This window comes from Octopus bimaculoides, chromosome 6 (genome assembly GCF_001194135.2).
Source record: "Octopus bimaculoides isolate UCB-OBI-ISO-001 chromosome 6, ASM119413v2, whole genome shotgun sequence".
NCBI lineage: Eukaryota > Metazoa > Mollusca > Cephalopoda > Octopoda > Octopodidae > Octopus > Octopus bimaculoides.
In genome coordinates, this window is record NC_068986.1 from 38,738,633 (window position 1) to 38,747,046 (window position 8,414).

At 36.3% G+C, this 8,414-nt stretch overlaps 1 long non-coding RNA gene across 1 annotated transcript in view; it reads right to left on the reverse strand.

Annotated features, from left to right (window-relative positions):
* Positions 1 to 6,765, reverse strand: part of LOC128248124 (uncharacterized) — a 133,282-nt gene extending 126,517 nt beyond the window's left edge. The window contains exon 1 of the long non-coding RNA XR_008264399.1: positions 6,663 to 6,765. This is a non-coding gene — a long non-coding RNA (uncharacterized LOC128248124). The remainder of the gene's footprint in view (positions 1 to 6,662) is intronic.
* Positions 6,766 to 8,414: the final 1,649 nt, after the last annotated feature.

An 8,414-nucleotide genomic window follows, 5' to 3' on the forward strand; every position in this document is an offset into this window, starting at 1 on the left:
TTGTAATTCAACGGTACAACAGTGTAAGACTACCCTTTCAGATATACTTACATTGTGATTTCTGCAATGTGGTGCATAAATTGTCAAGTAAATGAGACGCATCTTTGCCTCCACTGATTCACTTGCAAAGTGTTGAGTAAAATTATTTCGTTGCAGACCTCCTTTGAGTCTTTTTATTATCACTGCGACACACATAGTCCCCAGTTGGTAACATTGATTTCAAGGCCCTCCTAGATGAGAGACTGGCATTCCACTTAATGTCTATGTTCCATGCTGGCATGGATTGGAGAGTTATTAATGTAGAATTATGGTATCGTAGCTACTAACAGTTGAGGGTTGCGTAGTCTAGACGGCGTTTTTAGATTTCATTATTCTCTTTAACCCGGGCAAAGCCTGGTATTTCTGCTAGTATTAAATAATTATGAAAAAGACAAAGATATCGAATATAATATCCTCATTTGATGTGTTATTCCTGGATAAGTTACCTTGTACCATACTGCAATCGTTACTATTAACCTGTATCTCTAAACCAAGTATAATAACCATTTTCATTCCCGTTAAACCACTGATGTGAAAGAGCATTATTTCCCTTCGTTGGTAAATAAACGTTCCTTGCTTGATTCCAGTTGACAACGATCGAAGGCTAGACTATATGAAACAAGTGTAGATGTAAATATTTGAAAATATTTCATCTTCAAAGATGGCGTTAAAAGAAAAATATATAATCGTAAAATTATAAGTATATATCAAATCTATTATTCTTCTAATATTCATCGAGCTATTCAGGAATTTAGTAATCTTTAATTTGACAATCTTACTTCAAAATTTGCTATATCCAGTGTAACTTTGTTGTCTTTAAAATAATTTATGTAAGGATTTCAGTCTGGTTTAAGCCTACTTTGTCTGAGAAATTTTAAGTCTATTGATTCAAGTTTTACCATTGCATATGTAACGTAGAAGAAATTATTCAAAAAGGAGTTACTGAGTTCAATTTGGACAAGTAGCTCGAGCTTTTCTAAACCGCGACATTGATTATTTCTATGAATAAATTGAGTTATTTCCCTTAGATCAGAATTTTTTTTGTTTTTCGTTTTTTTCCCTTGAGCAAAGTTTTCTATATTAAAATTGTAAATATATGCAACTAGAATGATTTGCGGTGCATTGAGGGCATTTTGTGGTGCATTTCCTTACATTAAAAGCAAATCATAAGATTTGCGGTACAATTTGTGCATTTTATGAGACATTTCCTTATGGTAAAGAAGAATCCTAGTTTTTATGGTGCATTTTATGGTGCATCTTCGGACCCTGACGATGAATCTTAGTTTTGTAGTGCATTTCATGCATTTTGTTGTTCATTCCCTTATTCTAAAGACTAATCCTAGTTTTTGTGGTGCATTTTCTGATGCTTTTCCTTACCCTAAAGGCAAGTCCTATTTTTGTAGTGCATTTGGTGCATTTTGTGGTGCACTCATGCTTTTTTAGTGCATTACTTACATTTTGTAGTGCATTGCGCATATCCTAAACTTAAAGACAAATCTTAGATTTTGTAGAGCTTTTTGTAGTGCATTATGTGCATTCTCTTTGCCTAAAGACAAATACTAGTTTTTGTGATACATTTTGTGCAGTTTGTGGTGCATTTCCTTACTTTGAAGATGAATCCTAGTTTTTGGGGTGCATTTTTTGTATTTTGTGGAGCATTTCCTTACCCTAAAGATGAATTCTAGTTTTGTGGTGCATTTCTGTGCATTCTGTGGTGCATTTTCATGCAAGTCTGTGCATTTTGTGATGCATTTTGTTTTTGTTGTTCTAGACTGACGTCTTTTGTTTGTTTTTTCGAGGCTGGCAGTGCAATATATGGAATCACAAATGAAAGGCCTAACCTTTTGTACGAAGTTTAACCCTGTAGCATATTAAACAATTCCAATATTCTACCTGTTTTATGCTCAAGCCAGTCAGATCTAGCCTTTCACATCTATCCTACAATGTCATTCTAGAAATAAACAATCACATCATTGAAACCTCAAAGCTGCAAGATAATGCATGATTAAATTCAAAACATTTCTTCAATCTTATTGATCATGGAGATATTATACTATAAGCATGAGGTGTCTGAGTTAAGTGTGAATGAATGCCATGCTTGTGCAGAGAAGGTTAAAGGGAAGTATAGAGTGATCTACAGCAAAAGGTGCAGCTATGGCTGTGTGGTTAAGATGTTTGCTTCACAAACCGGTATAGTTTCAGGTTCAAATCCACTGCATGGCACCTTGGGCAAATGACTTTCACTGCAGCCCCAGGCTGACCAATGCTTTCTGAATTAATTTGGTAGACAGAAATTGTGTGGAAGCACATTATGTATGTGTGTGCTGGTGGTGGTGGTGGTGGTATCACAAAAATTATAAAATTATTGCACACACACATACATGCACAAACACATATCTTTGCAAAATAAACCAGTGTTCTGGTCATGGTGACAACTGTATGCTTATGTCCTATTTAATTTCTTTATAATTACTCCTCATTAGTTGTAATATTAGTAGTAGTAGTAGTTATCTCATATTTTGTTGTGTTTATCTTTTATAGATAATAGTTAATTGTAAAAGCATTAGACAGCTACTGACCTATCTCATTCATTTTTATTAAGCCTTAAGTGGTCACTGAACTGGCTAAAAGTAGCAGCCAAATATCCCTCAAATTTCGCACTACCGTCTTAAAAAAGTAAAGGACACTTTGGATAATTTAGTCCAGAAATAAATGACAAGATGGTCATGGTTAAAATGTCTTTGAACATAGATATTCTCAACCAGGGCTGGCTAAGAGCTAAACAACAACATAACAAGTTGTAAACAAGTTTCTCTCTCTCTCTCTCTTTTACCCTTCACTTTCTCACACACACATGCACACCAGAAATCCAGATTATATTACAACAGACTGGGCAATTATCAGAATCTAAATGACACTCCTATTTCAGTGTTTTTTGGGTTTTTTTTGGTTTGTTTGCTTTATTTGTACCTATCTGTTTTAGTGTGTGCTCGTAGATTACCAATTAAACCAAGGCCCATACATGAAATGTGGTGCAGTTGTAGAATCATGTTATACAATAACTGCTTGAACTGCATGCCAATAGGCAACATTTGTACAGCCATTTGACCTGCAACAAATAGCTTCTAAGTTTTCCTCAAATCATAATAGTGTCTTGCAAAAGCTTGGATGTATTGGATCATGTTATCTAAGATGTGCAACGCTCAAGTGAAAGATAGGATGGTCATAACTGAAATGCTTTTGACATAATTGTTCTCAGTCAAGTGTGTGGGGGAGGGGTTGCTAAACAACATCTGTCACAACAACTATTTATGGTACAAATTTCATGCAGTCAACACAAAGAGTCAGTTTCCTTTTTAATAAAAATGAGTTCTCTTCACCACCTTAAAAACGTGGCATTGAATTTTGCAATGTAGGCTACCAAATCTTTTATGTTATAATAATTCTGCTTGTCATTCTGTTACTTAGCCTGTGATTAGAGAAAAAGAAGGAGAGAGAAGTGTCCAAGACATGAGGTATGTAATTGTAATGCTTTCCTGGGATTAGTAGAAGGGAAAGAGACGAGAAAGAAAAAGGAGAGAGAAAAAGAGGATAAAGCAAGGCAGAGAGAGGGAGGAGGAGGAGGTGGTGGTGGTGGTGGTGGTGGTGATGCTGCTGCCACCGCCGCTGCTGCTGCCGCCACTGCCGCCACCACCGCTGCTGCTGCTGGTGATTGAATAGTGAAAAGTGAATTTTTAAAATTAAACTAAGCTTGTTATATCACCTATCACTTAATGCATGCACATAAGTGCAATTTCAGGAAATATTCATGCTTATTCATGTGGCAGATATATGCAATTCAACTAAAGGTTGTACCATATGTACAGGATTTTTTTTTTTTTGTTGCTTATGGAAAAATGGAAAAATAATAGTGAATATTTATTTCATGAGTGCTTTGTATTAAGTCTATAAAATTGTGCATAAAGTATATAAAGTGTATATATAAAGTGCATTAAGTAACCATCATATTCCAATTTCTTTCACTTTTCAATGAGTGCAGAAGAGCGACTATCTTTCCATACAGGCACAACACAGGCTACGCTTTCAGGTTTTTTGGATAAAGTTTACAGAAATAACCCAATAGGTTTACCATTAATTTTGTGAAATATTCACAGGTCCCGTCATTATCATCATTTAATGTCCATTTTTCCTACTGGCATGGTTTGAACAGTTTGACAGAATCCAGCAAACCAAAGAGCTTCTATCATGCTCCAATGTCAGGTTTGGCATGTTTTCTGCACCAACTACAATACAGTCTGTACTGGGTGCAACACTAGTGAAACCGTCAAGTAATTTGCAAGACAGAAAAAGAATGGAGAAGGGAGAAGCCCTCATGACTAAGTATAGTGGGGAATGTTAGAGTAAGGGAGGGGCCTTTATGCCAGGTGTTGAGTGGCTAAAGTATGTTACAGGGATAAGCACTGGTGTTTTGCTGTAGAAGGGAGATACATGATTACCCCACATTATATAAGGGTGAGTAGAAGTAACTGGAAAGAAGGTAAAGATGTTTGAGATGAGGTGCCAAAACACACTCTCAAGATACAAGAAGGTGAGCATAAGAGAAGATAGTGGATCAGAGGGGAATGGGAGGTGGAGTAATTCCATAAGAGCGTGAGGGGAGAGTTACAGGTGGTTAAAGATGGAGATAGGGATGACTGTAGTGATTATTGAGCAAGGCTAACAAAATACCTGTTAATTAATTCTATACTATTACCATGATGCATATAATTACTACTATATATCATTATGTTTATAGTTTCAGTAACAAGCTAGGGTAAAAAGGTAAAGACCCCGTTCAGTCATGAATGACCATTGTATTGCACCAGAAAGTTTCCCTCCAAAGCAAGGTCGTTTATGAAAGACCAGCAGTTGCCTGTGCATACCAAACTCCCCTCTCTATGTCACCGATGATATCCAGGGGAAAGGCAGAGGCTGATACAGCTTGGCACCAGTGATGTTGCAACTTATTTCTACAGCTGAGTGAACTGGAGCAACATGAAGTGAAGTGTCTTGCTTAAGAACACAACCCACAGCCCAGTCTGGAAATCGAACTCACCACCTCATTATTATGAACCCAACACTCTAACCACTGAGCCATGTGCCTATAACTATATATATATATCACCATGGTATCTGATTACAGTTTGATAGTCTGAGCTGATGAAGACTTATGTGTTTTGCTCATGGATACTACACAGCACCTGTGACAGTATTGCTTAGTCTTGGACCCACAACTCCTGATTGAGCTGTAGGGGCATATGTTGGCTATGACCAGAAGACCTTTAATCAGAGGTTTGCTTAGTCAAAGATAAATAACAACATCTTCAGCCACCACTATGCAAATAATAACCACTATTCATTCCTCCTTACTCCTTAATCGCATACAGGTATCATTCACGTAAAAAATAGACACCACATATCTGATATGCATTACTTCTATCAACAAAAATCAAGAACACAATCTCTAATGGTGACACAACAACACAGCCTACTTAAACAATATGAAGATTAGAAAAAACAGTCTTGCCTAACACACAATCAACAAATACGCACATAAACCTCCAAAACTTGCTAAAAAGGATTTGCTTCACACTGCTCGATGGTCTCTCAAGGCAACCTCACACACATGACATTTCCAAAACATTTCAAAGACAAGGATTTATACAAAGAACAAGAGGTGACCTAGATTAGTGATTAATTATCTGGTGTGGTGCTGCTGATACTAAAAACAACTATTAAAGACTGCAACACCTCTCTCCCCTCCAAAAAGAGACAAAGATTTAAAAGAAAAAACAGCAAAGATTAGGAAAGATTAGAAAATATCTGTCACCAAGACACTACAATCCCTGGCTTAGTGAATCAATTGGAGAGCCTCTATGTGGCCATTTTGACCCTAGAAATATCATCCAAATCTTTAAATCACACTCCAGTTATCTTAGAAAATCACACATAGAATAATGTGACCCTGAGTTTCCTGCTAATAGGAAAAAAATGCAGGATGGTCACAGTTAGATTATCTTTGATCATAGATCAATGAGGACTGGCCTATGTTTAAACAATGACAACAACAACAACAGGAACAACCACTTACTGAGATGTGTATTACATTTTCTCTCAGGCTTTTCGAGTGCTATTGTTACAATGATGTCCTTCAGAGTTCAAATGCTGCTAAGGTCAACTTTGTACTTCATCCTTTCAGCATTGATCAAAGTACCAGTCAAGCACTAAGGTCAATATAATTCCCTTACAAGCCCACGTCCACCTCTCCTCTACTTGTCATCCTTATTGCGTCTTACCTATCTCCAGGGCCCCACCTCATTAAAGTTTTTTTTTTTCCCTAAACATTTTTTTTTTCCACCAATTCTTCTTACACAAATATTCTGTAACTTAATGCAACTTACTGCTCTCATTTTCCCCAAGATTACAGGTAAGTTTACTGCTATCAATTCACTGTGAAGAAAGTTCACTATGAAGAAAATTCACCGCAAGGGAAGTTTACCCAGAAAATGTATCCATAGTATCTCACCTTTAATAGTTAAAAGCTATTTTATTGCAAAAAAATTGTGAATTGATGGTGAACTTACCAGACATGTTTCCCCACAGGCATCAGTTTTTTGCAGTTGAATATGATCATCAACCTCCACAAACTCACAACTGTAAGAGAGACTCAAATAAATAATAGACACAACCTATCTTCTTCTGATTAAATAATTAAAAGAAACAATTTCATTGTGAAAGAGTCATTTAGTTAGTTAACAACACAATTAACTCCTCCTTAAATGACTAAAATAGCTTTTCCATGATGTAAATCTATGTATGAATTTGTGTGTGCATGTGTGTGTGTGTGTGTGTGTGCATGTGTGTGTGTATTTGCGTTTATGTTAATTCCAGCGAGATGGGGCATCCAGCTGTAGAAAACATAGAATCAACCAAAAATGATACTCCATCTAGTGAAAGGTATATATAAATATTATTTAATAAACACAGAATTTAAATGTTTCATGTTCTGGTTCAGGATGTTCCAATTCAGGTATATGTACTATACAGAATAGTACACAACGCACTATACAAATATATCCAATCAATGTACTATTGGAGCATGAAACTTATAGCAGCTCACAATTAAATCTGGTGTTTGTTAAAGGATGTATACTTGTGTGTTTGTGTGTGTGTGCGCGCGCATGTGTGTTTCAATTTCCACTTATCAAATACATTCATAAGGCTCTTGTTGACCAAGGGGTGTAGTAGAAGTAACTTTCCCAAGGTGATATGTAAGGGGACTAAACCTGAAATCATATGGTTGGCAAGCAAACTTCTTAATCACACAGCCATGACTGTGCCTTTATGAAAACATATATGTGTGTGTCTGTATATGAGTATTTGTGTGTGTGTGTGTGTGTGTGCCTGTGGGAGGGATGTGTGTGTGTGTGTGTTTTTGCGTTTATGTTAATTCCAGCGAGATGGGGGCACCCCACACTACCATAGTAATGTAAAGGTCTACTTTGATAAGATTTTCCAAATAGGTGGATTGATAAAAGAGGTTCGGTAGTATACCCCCTGCATTCACCAGAATTCACACCACCACACCTTTTTTAAGGTAATACTTAAAAAATAAAATTTATAGTACAAAACTAGCAACAGGTGACAAATTGAGGGCAACGATTTTACAAAACCATGCAGAAATACTGAACAAAATATTTCTTGATATTTGTTATTCTATTGCTTCACATTATCAACAATGTCTGAACTAGAACACTCATCAGTTTCAAAGCAGGCATTCATAAAAAAAAGTAAAATTCTGTCTGTAGATCCTATTGAATTTTGAAAATCAAATGTATCTTAAAAGACATTGACTTTATAATCATCCAATATATGTTTACATTTTGCGGGGACCCTGTATGCACGCACAAACAGAACAGGTTTCTGTACAAAGCCAGTCAAGAAATTTTCATGCACAAGACATAGCATTGGTTACTGTGAGAATTATGCTAAAGAAAACAGTTACGAAAGTTGCCACATAGTTGAGTGAAACTGGAAAGTATTTAATTGCGAAGCAAATTTTGTAAGCAAATGGGCATGCCTGCATCTCTGTATATGTGTGTATATATGTCTGCATGTGTATGTATATATATATATATATATATATATATATATATATATATAGAAAGAGAGAGAGAGAGACAGAAAGACAGACAGACAGACAGACAGACAGGCAGACAGGCAGAGAGACAGACAGAAAGAGAAAGAGAGAGACAGACTGACAGAAAGAGAGGGAGAGAGAGACAGAGACAGAAATGAAAAGCGTTTAGGAGTCCATACAAAGTAAACATTATAGT